Below are 14285 nucleotides of genomic sequence, written 5' to 3'. Positions count from 1 at the left end.
GATGGGCTCTTTGGTGGAGAAAGTCACACTTGATCAGAAAGAAGCAGCTCTTAAATGGTGGGAATGACATAATAGAATGAAGAGAGAGACAGGTATTGGTGGCAAAATTGAATTTTCTTTCCTTCATGATTAATTAGGGCAGTTAATAAGGGCTCAAGACTAGATCTTATAAGGAATGAATAACTCACCGTGTAATTCCAAATATTGTTTAACAGATGAATTGGTACACGAGTTAATTTGACCCTTTTTACTTGTCAGATGGAGGCCAACGGGTTGAATCAACCATCTCAGTTTGTCCCAAACTGGAGCTATTAGGTGGAAGTCACCTTATAGATTATTTATTTGTGCCAATTCATTTTCAGAGGAGGCAACTGAGACCAGAGAGATTGATAAACCTGTTTAAGGCTCAAGCTTGCTCTCTTATTCCCATATAGTTCTCTGGTAGAAGGACACAGGTTCAGTCCTGGGCTCTCTGTTCCTCTCTCTTCAATCCTATTTCCATTAGAATTTGGGTGACCTTAGTATCCATTAGGAAGATGTGTCCTACTCTGTCAGTTCTTTGACCTTCATCTTCTCCCATGATCTTATATTCTTCACCTGCTTCAGCTGCCCATTTCTATATCATTACCTATAACTGGATCCCTTCCATAATCTCCATGTCAATATCTTACTCTTTGACCTCCACCCCATATTTTTTTTAGTGAATTCCCTTTAGTTTCCCAACTCTACCAGTGTACTAGTTGGGACATCCAATCCACTGATCTCATGATCTCACTGTACTTCACTTTCTCTCATACCCCATTTCCTCCTCACCTGGCTTAGATTCCATGGTCCATCACTGATAAAGATTCATTTGCCTAGACTCTTCTGCTGTCTTATCACAAACTGACAAATTACATATATTTGGTGGATTGCTATCTTTTACCTCTGGATATATGTTCCTTGAGGGCAGAGTCTTTGTCTGCTCTGCTCCCTGCTATATTCCAAGTGCCTAGAACATGGTTGGTACATGGTAGGTACTCAGTAAATATTAGTTGAATGAATGAATAAATAAATCTGTGAAAGTGAGGGTAATTTTCAGAGGGTTAAATTATATTTTCCTCTACAGAGTGTGGCACATGCTTCTGTTTTGATTATTTCTAACGCTAGGTTGTTTTTATTTTTCTTCAATTCTCTCCTCCCACAGAAGGAAGAGGCTTCTTCTGTTAGGCATTCCAGTGTCTCTTGAGGAGCTAATTACAGGGAAGCCTGAGAATCGCTGTCTTTGCCCTTCAGAGTATGCAGAGGTAAGGGGTGAGGAGAGAAAGGGGACTTGATCATCATCTGAAGCCATCACATCAACTAAGCACGAGTCCATGTTATGTCTTGGAAAGAGATATATCAATGAGTAATCTATTGCATCACGTAACAACTTCTTGGCATTTTTCTGGCTTTTCCCAGTCTACTTCCAAATAGAGATGATACAGTAGGCAATTGGAATATGTGTTGGGAACTTGGAACAGATGCTTATATGGAGATGGAAATTTGGGGCCCACCACTATCTAAGGCTGTAATGTAGCTATAGATGCAGAGGAAACCTTATAGGGAGATGTGGGGAGAGAAGAGAGAGCAGAATCCTGAGATGGCAGCTCAATTGTATTTCTGTAGACTTCTGGTGCCATTAAAAACACTATGACAAAGTGATACATATGATGATGAAAACACGGCAAGCGTGTTCATATGCAGCATGCCCCATCCACAGGTACAGCTATGGAGCCACAATACCTATCACTTTGGGATTTAGACATGTATATGGGTTTATGATAATTTGTGTAAATACTTTACTAAAACAAAAAATGAGAATTGTGACTTTGAAAGTTTTCACAGGACAGTGGTGGAATGGAAATGTTCTGCCAGTGATGTTACAGAGTCTGATCTAGCCCAAGCCACAGCGTTATTGAAACTCCAAGCCTCTGGCATCCTAGTATATCTGGGCTTTAGTTTCCTTATCTTTAAAAATAAAAATGTATCTACTACATCAGTGGATACAAGGGGGTAGACACAGGTTGCATATCAGAACTGGGATGGTTCCCCTGTAAGAACGAGTTTGGTATGTGATCTGAAAAAGTATATTGAATTTTATCATCAAAGTTCATATTTGTAAAATTTACAAAATTCACATGTATAAATTTAGTAGTTCATGCTACTGAATGTAAACCTCAGTTAAATCTTCCTGGCTGCTAATCTTCCTAACATTAACAAAGATGGGTAAACCTGGGAATAGATGATTCTAAATTGTTCAATTCTGCAGTTCTTTTCAGAATATCAGTAAATCACTGCATGACTGTTACTCTTGATCACTAGAGTTGATTAGGAGGTACAAGAAAACAACCCATCTCAAAGACCCACCTTTGAACAAGCTTTTAGAAAAGATGAATTTCCTAACAAAGTCTGATAGAATTGACGATGTCTTTGGCAAGTTTGGGTCACTTCCCAGTCCTCGCTAATTGCACCTGTTTAGGTATCTATTTATCACAGCACCAAGGGCAGATCTCACTGGTGCACCCTTTCATAGCTGGTGTGGTTACTGGATCCTAAGGGGATGATAATTATAAGTGAAGAACCCCCTGTGGAAATCCCCCTGCCTTCTAGGTGCTTTCAAAGAGTCAGAGATTAATACACAGGGAGCAAAGTATTCCCATGAAATAACTTCTCTTTATGGTGGATGCTTAAATGGAGAAGTACAGTGAATATGGAAGTACTTATGGCAGAAAGGATCCAAGACCTAATGTGTGATAAACAAAAAAACCACCACTTGCTCTATAGTAAGTAATGCCTAATTGAAATACAATGTCAGTAATAAAAGCTGATTTGATTAGCTCATGCATTTCTATTTAACTTGTTTCTCTTTCTTGAGAACTAATTGCTGAAGGCAAGGAAATCACACTTTTACATCTTTGATTTTGAATTCTGTGTTCTGCTTGCATGGATTTTTAAGGGTCAGTTTTCATTTGCACTAGGATTTTGGTAACTCTAAGTGTCTTTAACAGAAGTAAATGTGCATTGAAGGTAGAAGACAAATTTTTACCTGTAATACCAAGGAAAGGGTTAAATGTCCATACTGGATCTTGGGCAGCTGTGCATGAATCTTGCAAGGAAGTGTCCAGCCTAGGGGGAAGTGGGGTTGAGAGAGCAGTCCTCCTCAGAAGTTGCAAGGGAGGTACTCGGGCAGGTAGAGGATTCCAACTCCAGTAATGCAGTATGAGGTAGACGTGGTTCAGAGCTTCAGCTCTGGAGTTAGACAGAAGTGGATTAGTGTCCCAGCTCTGCATTTTCCAAGCTTCATGATCCTTGGGAAAGTCACTTTATGAGCTTCAGTTTCTTTGTCCCATGAAATAGGGTTTAAAAACTGTACCAGCTTCACAGGAGTGTCATATTAAGTGAGTTAATGCATATAATGCTCTTAGCAAGTGCCTGGTATGATAAAGAGATTGATAGATATAATGATGATGGTGATGATGATGTGAATAGACTAGGATCTTTATTTGAGGGATCTGCCAAACCAAGGAAGCAAATAACTGGCAGAGAGGGTGACCATTAATATCCCCTAGTTTAGGTACCTGGGCAAGGTCCACCATCATCCCAACATATTGTTCTCATTACCTCAAGGACCAAAGTTTTCTGTCCTCTATCCTACTGGTTGCCCAATATGTACCAAACATGGAGGTTCCCCATGTGGTTATCTGTGGAAAGCTCAGTTCCCTCTAGCACAGCCCTTCTCAATCGTGGCTGCATATTATAATCCTCTGGGGCTTTCATAATAAACTAATGCCTGGGCCCCACCTCTTGGACATTCTGCTGTAATTATTCAGGAGGAAAACTCAGGCATTAGTATTTTAAAAGCTCACTGGTGGATTCTAATGTGCAGTGCTGCTTGGAAACTACTGACTTAGCAGTTTAAAAAGTAAACTAAGCATTGTTTTAATGCAATGGAATCAGTAAACACCTAGCAGCAAGATAATTGCCAAACCCATAATTCTTTAATAGCTAATTGGAGTAATTGGTTCTTCCTCTGACCTCTTTCCAGCATTTACACCACCTACTCCTCCCTTCTTTCTGAAGCTCTTTCCTTACTGGATTTCCCTACTCCCTCTTTCCTCTTCACCTCCTACTGCCCACCCCGCTCCCTCTCAGTCTTTCAGCAGCATTGCAACCTTCACACACACATTGAATGTTTGTAGTTTACTGGAGTCTATCCTTGGCGTGCTTTTCACTTGTTCTAAACCCTTTGTGATATAGCTCCCACTCCCAGCTGCCACCATACCTGTATGCCGATGATTCCTAGTCCCAGAGTTTTAACTCTCCATCTGTCTTGAGATCCAGGTGTGTAAGTTCTAGCCATTGACCTGGATGTCCTGGGCTACCTACATTACAGCTGTGTTGCAGTCTTTTTACTTATCCTTAACTGCCTTGAAGGCAATTCCTAACTTTTACTATTTTATTTACATTCCTTCTTTTTTTAAAAAAATTTTTTTAACGTTTATTTATTTTTGAGACAGAGAGAGACAGAGCATGAACGGGGGAGGGTCTGAGAGAGAGGGAGACACAGAATCGGAAACAGGCTCCAGGCTCTGAGCTGTCAGCCCAGAACCCGACGTGGGGCTCGAACTCACAGACCTCGAGATCATGATCTGATCATGACCTGATGAAGTTGGAGGCTTAACCTACTGAGCCACCCAGGTGCCCCACTTTACATTCCTTCTTAATTTCATCTGTCCTTTCATCCACCTGATCCAGGTGGATCACCTTGTTCTACTATCCCTCTTCCCCAGTTATAGGCTCTAAAGTGTGAAATTGACCAATGTCCCCCCATTTCCAACTATTACTAAACTTATCAATTAAAGGCCCGTCTTTACCTTGTTTCTTCTTTTCTCAGAGGAAGGGCTGTGTTGTTTGTTTTTCCAAGGCCAACCTCTTCATTTGGGTTCTGGATCCCATTTTGCTGACTCTTTTCATTTAGAGATTGAATCAATACTTATTATTTACTATGTGCTAGGCATTGTACTAGGTAGGTAATACAGCAGTGCGTAAGATGGAGTCTCTGCTTGTGTGGAGCTCATAGTCTAGTAGAGGAAGGTAGAAAATGTACAAAGTAACAAATGTTATATGATGTATCAGGTGGTGATAAATGCTAGAAGAAAAATAAAGCCAGGTGGGGAATGAGAGACTGAAGGGGACTGCAGTTTTCTGTGGTGTAGTCAGAACCCTGAATGAAGTGATGGGCATCTGGGGATAGAGGAAACAGGAGGCACATAGGCAGGCACGTTCTTGGAGTTGGAGGGACAGCATGGGGATCAGTAGAGTGGGACAGTGAGGCAGAAAAGTAAAAGATAAAATAGAAAGTAAAAATAGGGGCAGGCTTATGGCCAGACACACAATACAAACAGTACCTTATTCTAGCAGGATTACTTATGTGTGGGGATGGAATTTTGTTCATCTTTGGGTCCCCAGTACCTAGCCCAGTGCCTGGGTCATGGGAGGTACTCTGTATTGATTGCCTGACTGCATGTTGTATTCCTCAATTAACAACGAATACAAGAAATAACAATATAGCTAGGTCATGCTGCATTTATAAGTATTTACCATATTACCAGGGTAGATTGTGAATATGTATCAAAAATGGACGATTGACACAGAATTCCTGAGGGAAATACAAAAATATCACCCTATTTCTTTCACTGAAAAAATACAGATTTGATTCCACCACTATTATTAGCCTCCAATAAATATTCATCCTTTATCCCTCCGGGGGGGGTCCCAAGCTTTCTGCAAGTGAAATGAGCACTAAATTTGCCTAGTAAATCACTCGATTATTTCTACCCTGTAGCCAGAATGGATATCTTAGTTGGTTGTTTCTTCCAACAGCTTAAAGATTCAAGTAATGTTAGATTTTTTAATCTCCCAAACCTGGAGGAGTCAGGGTAAATTGTCCATGTGACACCAAACTCCTTGTGACGAAGGTAATAGCCTGATCTTCCTGAACACCCCCATCCCCCAATCCCACCCAAAGTTCAAAGTCCTAGAGCTCTCTAACAATACTCACTGCTTGTACCAGCTAAATTGCAAATCCCTGCAAGGTAGCAGCTGGGCCTGCTTAACTCACCTTGACAGGTCCAGGATCCCATAAGAGTGTCTCTAGTTAGGGGAGGCATCGATCTCAATGACCAATTGAGTAAAGCTGAGTGTGAATGAGATCACAGGCAGAACTTCCGTTCCTCCAATTAACTCTCCTGGTTTCTCTGTCCCTCACAGCACCCATGACCTCATCTCCACACTGGTACCAGGGGCTCCAGGAGCTCCAAGGGCTCCAGGTTAGGGAATGTGCCTGGCTTGGTGTAAATCCTTCAAAGCCAGCCAAACAATGCAAACAATACCCTCCTCTGTATATGGAGCACAGAACAACAGAGAGTGTGAGTGGTGACAAAGGAAGGTCCAGACAGGAAGATTGGGCTCTGTGTGTCCTTTCCTTTGAGGATAATTAACTGTTCTAATTCATAGCTGAAAACAGGCACATTACCAGAACAAGTTGCTGATGACCTAAGACAAAGCCAACCTTGCCAGACTCAGAGTAACCCGGGTGCGTCCATCTTTTTCAGGTAAATTAGCATACCTGGAGTTAGGATTTCAACTCAAAAGGCAGAAAGATGGAGCAATGTACAGTATTACACAAGTTGTGCATGACTTTTAGTAGGTGGAGAGCAATTCATATCCACAAAAGAAGAAAATGCAGGTGTTTGAGTAAAGTGGCAGTGAGCTTAGCACTTAGGCATGCTGTTAATACGGTATGTTGCTGTGATTTGGTTAAGTCCCTCCACCCCCACCACTTTTCTTTTTTTAACTTAAATCAGTTTCTTAGAACTAAAAGACATCCAGTTTAGCAAAAACAGCAGGAAATTGCTTTAGAAAGATATACTTCTTCATCTTAGGGAATGTGTTTTAAAATCTGAAGTAAATAGGCCATATATATATATATATATATATATATATATATATATATATAATGTTCTTCCCTTCCATATTGAAGGATACAGTGGCCACATCAGCAATGAGGCAGAACTGAGGTCATCTTGCCTGGGGTCAAGCTTTGAAAGTATAATGAAAAACCCTTAAGTCAAAGTTGTAAATTTTAAGGTTGAAACATTCTAAACATTTTGCACAAGAGCAGTTTGGTGCAGGCAGTCAAAGCAGTCAGTCCCTAACTGGTGGCCAAGGGATCCTCTGTGTTTTACAGATGGAGAAAGTGAGCAGAGATTTCAGAAAGGCTTAGAGTCATGCCCTGTCACTACTGAAGATGCTCTTCTGGGGTGGGGAGTGGGAGGCAGAGGCAGAAAGCCTCTTTCTAGCAAAGAATCTGGTATAAACTCAAAGTAATTTATCTGAAGAAATGAAAACACCCCTGACATCCAAGAAATGAAAGATCTAGAATGCATGTAGGAATGAGGATAACTGGCAAGCAAATTAACCTCAGCCTGGGACTTCTCTAAATGAGTTTTGCACAGCCTTCTCAATCCTTGTAAATCTCTTGTTATGTAAACCCATTCACTTGATCAACAGAAACAGGGAGAGTCCAGATGTTAGGGGATGGTGTTCCAATCAAACAAGCTGCCCTAGCTTTGAATATACCAACACAGTCTGAAGCAACGCCAAGCAACACAAAAAACAAAAGCAAAAGTCTCCCCTAAACCAAAACAAAACAAAAAACCAACCAGACATATCAAAAGCAACTAAGAATATTTTCTAAAGCAATTAACTGGCCCATCACTATCCAGTCTCCCTGGCTTAGAATTCTGAGAGCTTCACAAAATTGTGCTGAATAAGGAGGTACCATTGCTTAATCAGGTCTTGCCAATTATTTTGCCTGATTTAACTTTTTTCTACCTCACTGCCCCTTTCTGTGGCATTGTGGGCTTCACTCAGCTTTCTAGCACCAGCCCTCAGTATAAGGGAGTGGACAGGCTGCACTGGACAAGTGGATACACTTGTTCCTGAACAAGCTGCACACTACCTTTGATACAATTATAGATCATTATGATGTCTACAAAATAGGGACAATCAGAATTGTGTGTGAGTAGCTGTTGATGAATGGGCAGTCCCTTAGACATAGAACGATATTAAATTGCAGTGGAACAAAGCTAGGAATTAATGGAAGTGAATAGTTTATATAAAAATTCTAACTTTCCTGAGTCATAATCTCCTAGGAAGCAAATCTTAGTAGCCTCCATTGTGCCTTTGACTTTTTCATAGTGGACACCTAGAAAATGTCTATTGATTTGGTTCAAGAACCATTTTTATTCAATAATAATGGAAACAAACTGGTTTTATAGTTTTATTTTTGGGGTCAGACTCTCAGGCACCTAGCTCATTGACCTCTAATCCCCCATTTGTTCACACTGGTATTTCCCCTTTCCCCTTCGCTAGTGAGGGAAGGAGGAGAATCTTTAAAGGGGGTATCAAATATGGAATAGTAATTAGATACAGTGATATCAATAATCATTACAATTTCAAATTTCAATTTTAATTGTACAAATTGAAACAAGAACAATGAAATGTTTCGTTAGCCATCAGACAAACTGAAAATAAATTTTAAAATATTTCTCATTAAAAAATATGTACAATTCATCTATTCAGTTCATAATTGTTGAGAATCCAGTATGTGCCAGACTCCATGTTAGACTGCAGTTCTGGAGGTTATAAGGCTGAACATGAAGACAGGACTTCTACCCTCAGGGAACTTATAGTCTAGTGATAAATAGACTGAGATCAGTAACCACACTGCAGAAAGAGTGATGCTTTTCCCATTTTACCTTCATTACTTGGCCTACAGCTCATGTAGTTCACTGCATGCTTCACTGTGACTCACACATGCCTTTTATTTCCACTCATTACTGAAAAATACTGCATTATGGAGTTAATGTTGATGAAACTCTTATGCTCGTACAATTGGTTTTTTTTCATTACTGTAAAACACTGCATTACGGAATTAAAGCTGTTTTCATACAAGTCTATGCCATTAACTCACATTTGCTTTGCATTTAATTTTATCTCTGGTTGGGCTTCTCTTCCCTGTACCTCTAATTCAGAATCAATGAGCAAGTGTTTAGACCCAAACATACTCCCAGTAAATGATGAGGATATTTAACAGATCTGTTTATGGGTAAATATGGGGCACTAGATACTTAGTAAGCAGGGATGCTGATTTTCACTAATCCCTATATTTAAAGGATTTTCCTTCATTCACCAAGGGTAAGCTCATTATACAGAAATGTGAGTGAGGTCATAATACTATCTCTGATGGCCCTACTCAAGAAAAAAAAGAGAAAGTGGAAATAATCTTTAGGCTGAATTTGAAGTCGATTTTGCTTGGAGTTGATAAAAAAAATGGATTAAGTATTTAGGAATCTAGGTTCTGCTCTGTTCTGCTTTAGAGAGGTGCTGATTCATTTGTGTGTTGATCAAGGTCTGATGTGATGCTGAATCTTCATACAATGATATTTTCTATTTGGTTATGTGTCAGCGTGAACTTGTATGCTTATCGCATGTATTACCCCAGCACCAGACAGCAGTGAATGCCACACAGTAGAATACAGAATATACATCTACATAAGGGTAGCTTAAAAGTATTAGATTCTCTCATATATTTATTAATAAGGATTGACAAATTATTCACCTTTGAGTTTGGCCAGTGGAATTATTTGGAATGGTGGTCTTGGGGCTAATAAATTCTGCATTATCTCACAACATGTTAGAGCTGGAATACTAACAGTAAAACCACATGTATCTAATGCTTAACCATATGCCAGGCATTATGCTAAGGGCTTCACATGGATTATTTTATTTTATTTTATTATTTTTAAATTTTTCATTATTTTTTAAATGTTTATTATTTTTGAGAGAGAGAGAGAGAGAGAGAGAGAGAGAGAAAGAGTTCGAGCAGAGGAGGGGCAGAGAGAGAGAGAGAGAGAGAGAGGAAGACACAGAATCGAAAGCAGGCTCCACACTCTGAGCTGTCAGCACAGAGCCCCATGTGGGGCTCAAACTCACAAACCGCGAGATCATGACCTGAGCCAGAGTCGGACACTTAACTGACTGAGCCACCCAGGTGCCCCCACATGGATTATTTTATTACAGTAAATATCCTCACAACATCCCTATGACCTATATATTATAATCCCCATTTCCCAGATGAGAATGCTGAGGCTCAGTTACGTGCCCAAGGTCACATAGCTAGCAAAAGCCAGGACCCAAATCTGTTTGATTCTAGAGCTCATGCTGCTGGCCATTCAGAAGAAGCTGCTATGCTTCTTCTCGTGGCTGGCAGAGAATTTAGGGGTTTACTCCAACTGAAGAACTGGAGGCCTAGGAAAATTGACTTTAGCCAAGTCAATGTGCCTCTTGTTAGTGGCACATTTGGGGCCATGACCTGGATCTCTTCATGCCGTTTTTGCTCATGATGAAATAGAAGAATTGGGCTGTAGGGGCCTTTTCTTTTATCAATGTGCTAAACTCTGAAGTCACCCTGTATTTTTCCTGACTTTTTTTCTCTTATATCCAGTTGGCCAGCAAATACTGTTGATCCTTTTAACATAATGTCTTACATGAGGTAGAGCTCATTTGATAGAATGGTTATGAGTCAGGCTCTGCAGTCAGATTTGAGCTCGTTTTATTTTTTTTATTTTTATTTATTTATTTATTTATTTATTTAATTTTTTTTCAACGTTTTTTATTTATTTTTGGGACAGAGAGAGACAGAGCATGAACGGGGCAGAGAGAGAGGGAGACACAGAATCAGAAACAGGCTCCAGGCTCCGAGCCATCAGCCCAGAGCCCGACGCGGGGCTCGAACTCACGGACCGCGAGATCGTGACCTGGCCGAAGTCGGACGCCTAACCGACTGCGCCACCCAGGCGCCCCTGAGCTCGTTTTAAATCTCAGCTCTGCCACTTGCTGGCTGGGTGACTGGGGGCAAATTAATCTCTCTGTGCATCGGTTTTTTCAACTGTAAAATGGAAATAATATTGTGTCTACCTTTTAAGATGGTTTAAGATGGGGCTCAAACTCACAAACCGCGAGATCATGACCTGAGCCAGAGTCGGACACTTAACTGACTGAGCCACCCAGGTGCCCTGCCTCAGGGAGCGCAAGAAGCTTGACTCTTGTTCTTAAATCTTTCCCATTGAAAACAAAACATCTTTGCGTGTTCATCAAAGGAATTTTCAGTAGTCGATTGGTATTGTTTTGTTCTGAAGCCCAGGATATTCTTTCAACCTGTAAACCCCTTGTTTCATGCCCTTCTAATTCTAGATGTTTGGGTATTGTGAGTATGTTTTAAAGCGTCTGTGACCAAATGAAAATAAAGCAGGGACCATGAACATTAAGAGAAAAAGTGGGGACGCTTGTGTGGCTCAGTCCATTAAGTGTCCATCTCTTGATTTCAGCTCGGGTCATGATCTCATGGTTGTGAGATCAAGCCCTGTGTTGGGTTCCACGCTGGGCATAGAGCCTGCTTAAGATTCTCTTTCTCCCTTTCCCCCTGCCCCTCCACCACTTGCTCTCTCTTTCTCAACACACACACACACACACACACACACACACACACCAAAAAATTGTGTATGAAGTATTCATGATGCCTGGTGCAGCATATGCTCTCAATAAGTGTTATTATTCCATTTCCCTTTCTTAGCCTCAGCCCTGGTCCAGACCTTCATCTTCCTACATCTGAACAAGAAAGAGTCCCCTCACTAGTCTCTTTGCCTCTGTCTTTTGCACTACTGTGAGATGAAACTATACTTTGCTTATCATGTTCTCTTGTTCAAGAACTTAATTGCCTACAGCATGTGTCAAAACTGCAAGCTTGCGGGCAATGCTGCACATAACTAAATTCTTCAGCCTTTGCCCTGAGTTTCACCAACTGTACAGCTTGAGGGCATAATTCCCACAAGACTGTTGTTACTTCAGATATCAGGTACAAGTTTGGTGGTCTCAGGACCACCTGCATTTCAAACTAGCTTGCTATATATCTGAGGGTCCCCATAACTACCCTCAGTTTTGATAATTTGCTGGGATGACTACAAAACTCAGGAATGTTATACTTACTGTTATAGCCTTATTCTAGCAAAAAAGATACAAATTAAAATCAGCCAAGGAAGAGACACATAGAGCAGAGTCCAAGAGTGGTTCAATGGCAGAACTTCCTGCATTCTCTCCCCATTGAGTCATGGACGGCAGCACCTCCTCCCATAACCATATGTGATAATACACACAACGTATTGCTAGCCAGGGAAGCTTACTTCAAACTTGGTGTCCAGAGTTTTTACTGGGGCTCCATCACATACTGCTTGTGTGGCTTTCAGTCTCCAAGTACTCCTAGAGGTTGGCTAATATCTTTAGTCTCATTTCCAATGGAGGTCAGGACATACTGCATGCCCCGGGGGCTCCATCACAAATCTTATTAGACTGTCAGTGGCCAAAGCTCCCAAACAACAAAGACTCACCTATTAGGCAAGACATTCCAGAGGCCTAGAGATCAACTCCTAGTAGCTGAGGGCAAAGGCCAGACCTCTTTTTGGGTAAGGTTAATTCTTCACTACACAGCCTTATTTCCCATTGCTCTTCTGTGGCACATGGTTGGCCAAACAACGTAACACCCAAACCATCCCACTCTTTCCTGCAGGTTTTTTTTTTACTTCCCTTTACTTCCTTTACTGTACTAGTTCTTTACTTCCTGTGTGCTTAAATGTTATGCTTTTTATGAGGCTCAGCTCAAGTCTTACTTGCCCCCTGAAACTGTTTGCCCCAAACTTTCCTAATCACCCATTCGTCTAACTAGTTGGTTGTTTGTCTTGTGTGGCCCTGTAGGCTGGCTTATATTTATAGACTTCCCTGAGCCCAACTGCCCACCATAAAGTAATTGCTTATTAATAATAATTATTTTCCTGGTATCTAAGGCATTCAATGAAATCAGGCACCATTATTAGCTGTTTCTCATTATTTCTGATTACTTGGGCTCCAATTTAGATATGTTGCTACCTAAGTGAATCATTAGATCCTAAGATAATCAAATTCAAATTGAGCTTCAGAATGTTTGCAAGTGAAAAAACAAGTGGTAGATTGACACTTGTGGACCTTAATGTTTTCCCCAAAACAAAATGACCAAAAATGTTTCCTGGAAACCAGAACTTTGTGCTAGTCTGGTTCAGTGGTTATTTTTACTGTAGCTTAGTCCTTATGACCCCTGGTGGGTAAGGACCTAGAAGAGGCAGACAAGCCCCATTCAGAGAGCCCTTTTGAAAAATAATTGATGCCTTAATTAATTAATTAATCACAAGATCCCAGGAGTAGCACTTAGTTAGGCAGGACCACTGTCTTCTGGGTAGACAGATGGAGGGTTTTTCTTTTGTTGATGTTGTTGTTGTTGTTGTTGTTGCTGTGTGGACAAATTCCCTCACTCCCATCAAAACAAAAAGGCTTTACCAAAATGTCTGAATTACTGGCTTCATCCAGATATGGTCTCGATGTGTTTTTCTTTAGACCATGCCTCGATTGTCATGACAACCATGTGTGTGTGTGTATATGTGTGTCTACTGAATGGTATCTGGAAGCAGCACCTCAACATCCAGGCAGAAATAAAGTGGGTGTGCTGAGCAGAGAGTGTCTCCTTAGCTATTCAAACAATAATGTTAGAAAAGGTTAAAAACATCGTTTAGCATCACCTCTTAAATTAAAATTCTAAACAGTCAGCTATTCTCTCCAGCAGAGCAGAACAATCATACATTAAATGTCAATGTCTAAGTTCTCATTCTTTATTATATCAATGCCTATTAATGATTCCACCATGTTCTGATCCTACTGACCCTTCTTTTTTTTTTTTTTTTTTTTTAATGGGGATATTACAGTCCCCATTTTATTTTATTTTATTTTTTTTCAACGTTTACTTATTTATTTTTGGGACAGAGAGAGACAGAGCATGAACGGGGGAGGGGCAGAGAGAGAGGGAGACACAGAATCGGAAACAGGCCCCAGGCTCTGAACCATCAGCCCAGAGCCTGACGCGGGGCTCGAACTCACGGACCGCGAGATCGTGACCTGGCTGAAGTCGGACGCTTAACCGACTGCGCCACCCAGGCTCCCCTGACCCTTCTTTATCAACCTTCTCTCCTCCAACTTCTCCATCCTCATCTCTTGGAGGAATCTCTAATTCCCCCAGAAGAGAGATCCACTTATAGATTATACTGTTTGGAGCTTCTGAG

The 14285-nt window shown here is 40.9% G+C and overlaps 1 pseudogene; it reads left to right on the top strand.

Annotated features, from left to right (window-relative positions):
- The first annotated feature begins 1213 nt into the window (after nucleotides 1-1213).
- LOC121034563 (microtubule-associated proteins 1A/1B light chain 3B-like) overlaps nucleotides 1214-14285 on the top strand; it is a 44918-nt pseudogene continuing 31846 nt past the window's right edge.

Source organism: Herpailurus yagouaroundi, unplaced genomic scaffold, assembly GCF_014898765.1.
Source record: "Herpailurus yagouaroundi ecotype Mexico unplaced genomic scaffold, PumYag 160, whole genome shotgun sequence".
Taxonomy (NCBI): Eukaryota; Metazoa; Chordata; class Mammalia; order Carnivora; family Felidae; genus Herpailurus; species Herpailurus yagouaroundi.
Note: the sequence above shows the minus strand (reverse complement) of the source record. Positions and strands in the feature narration are given on the sequence as shown.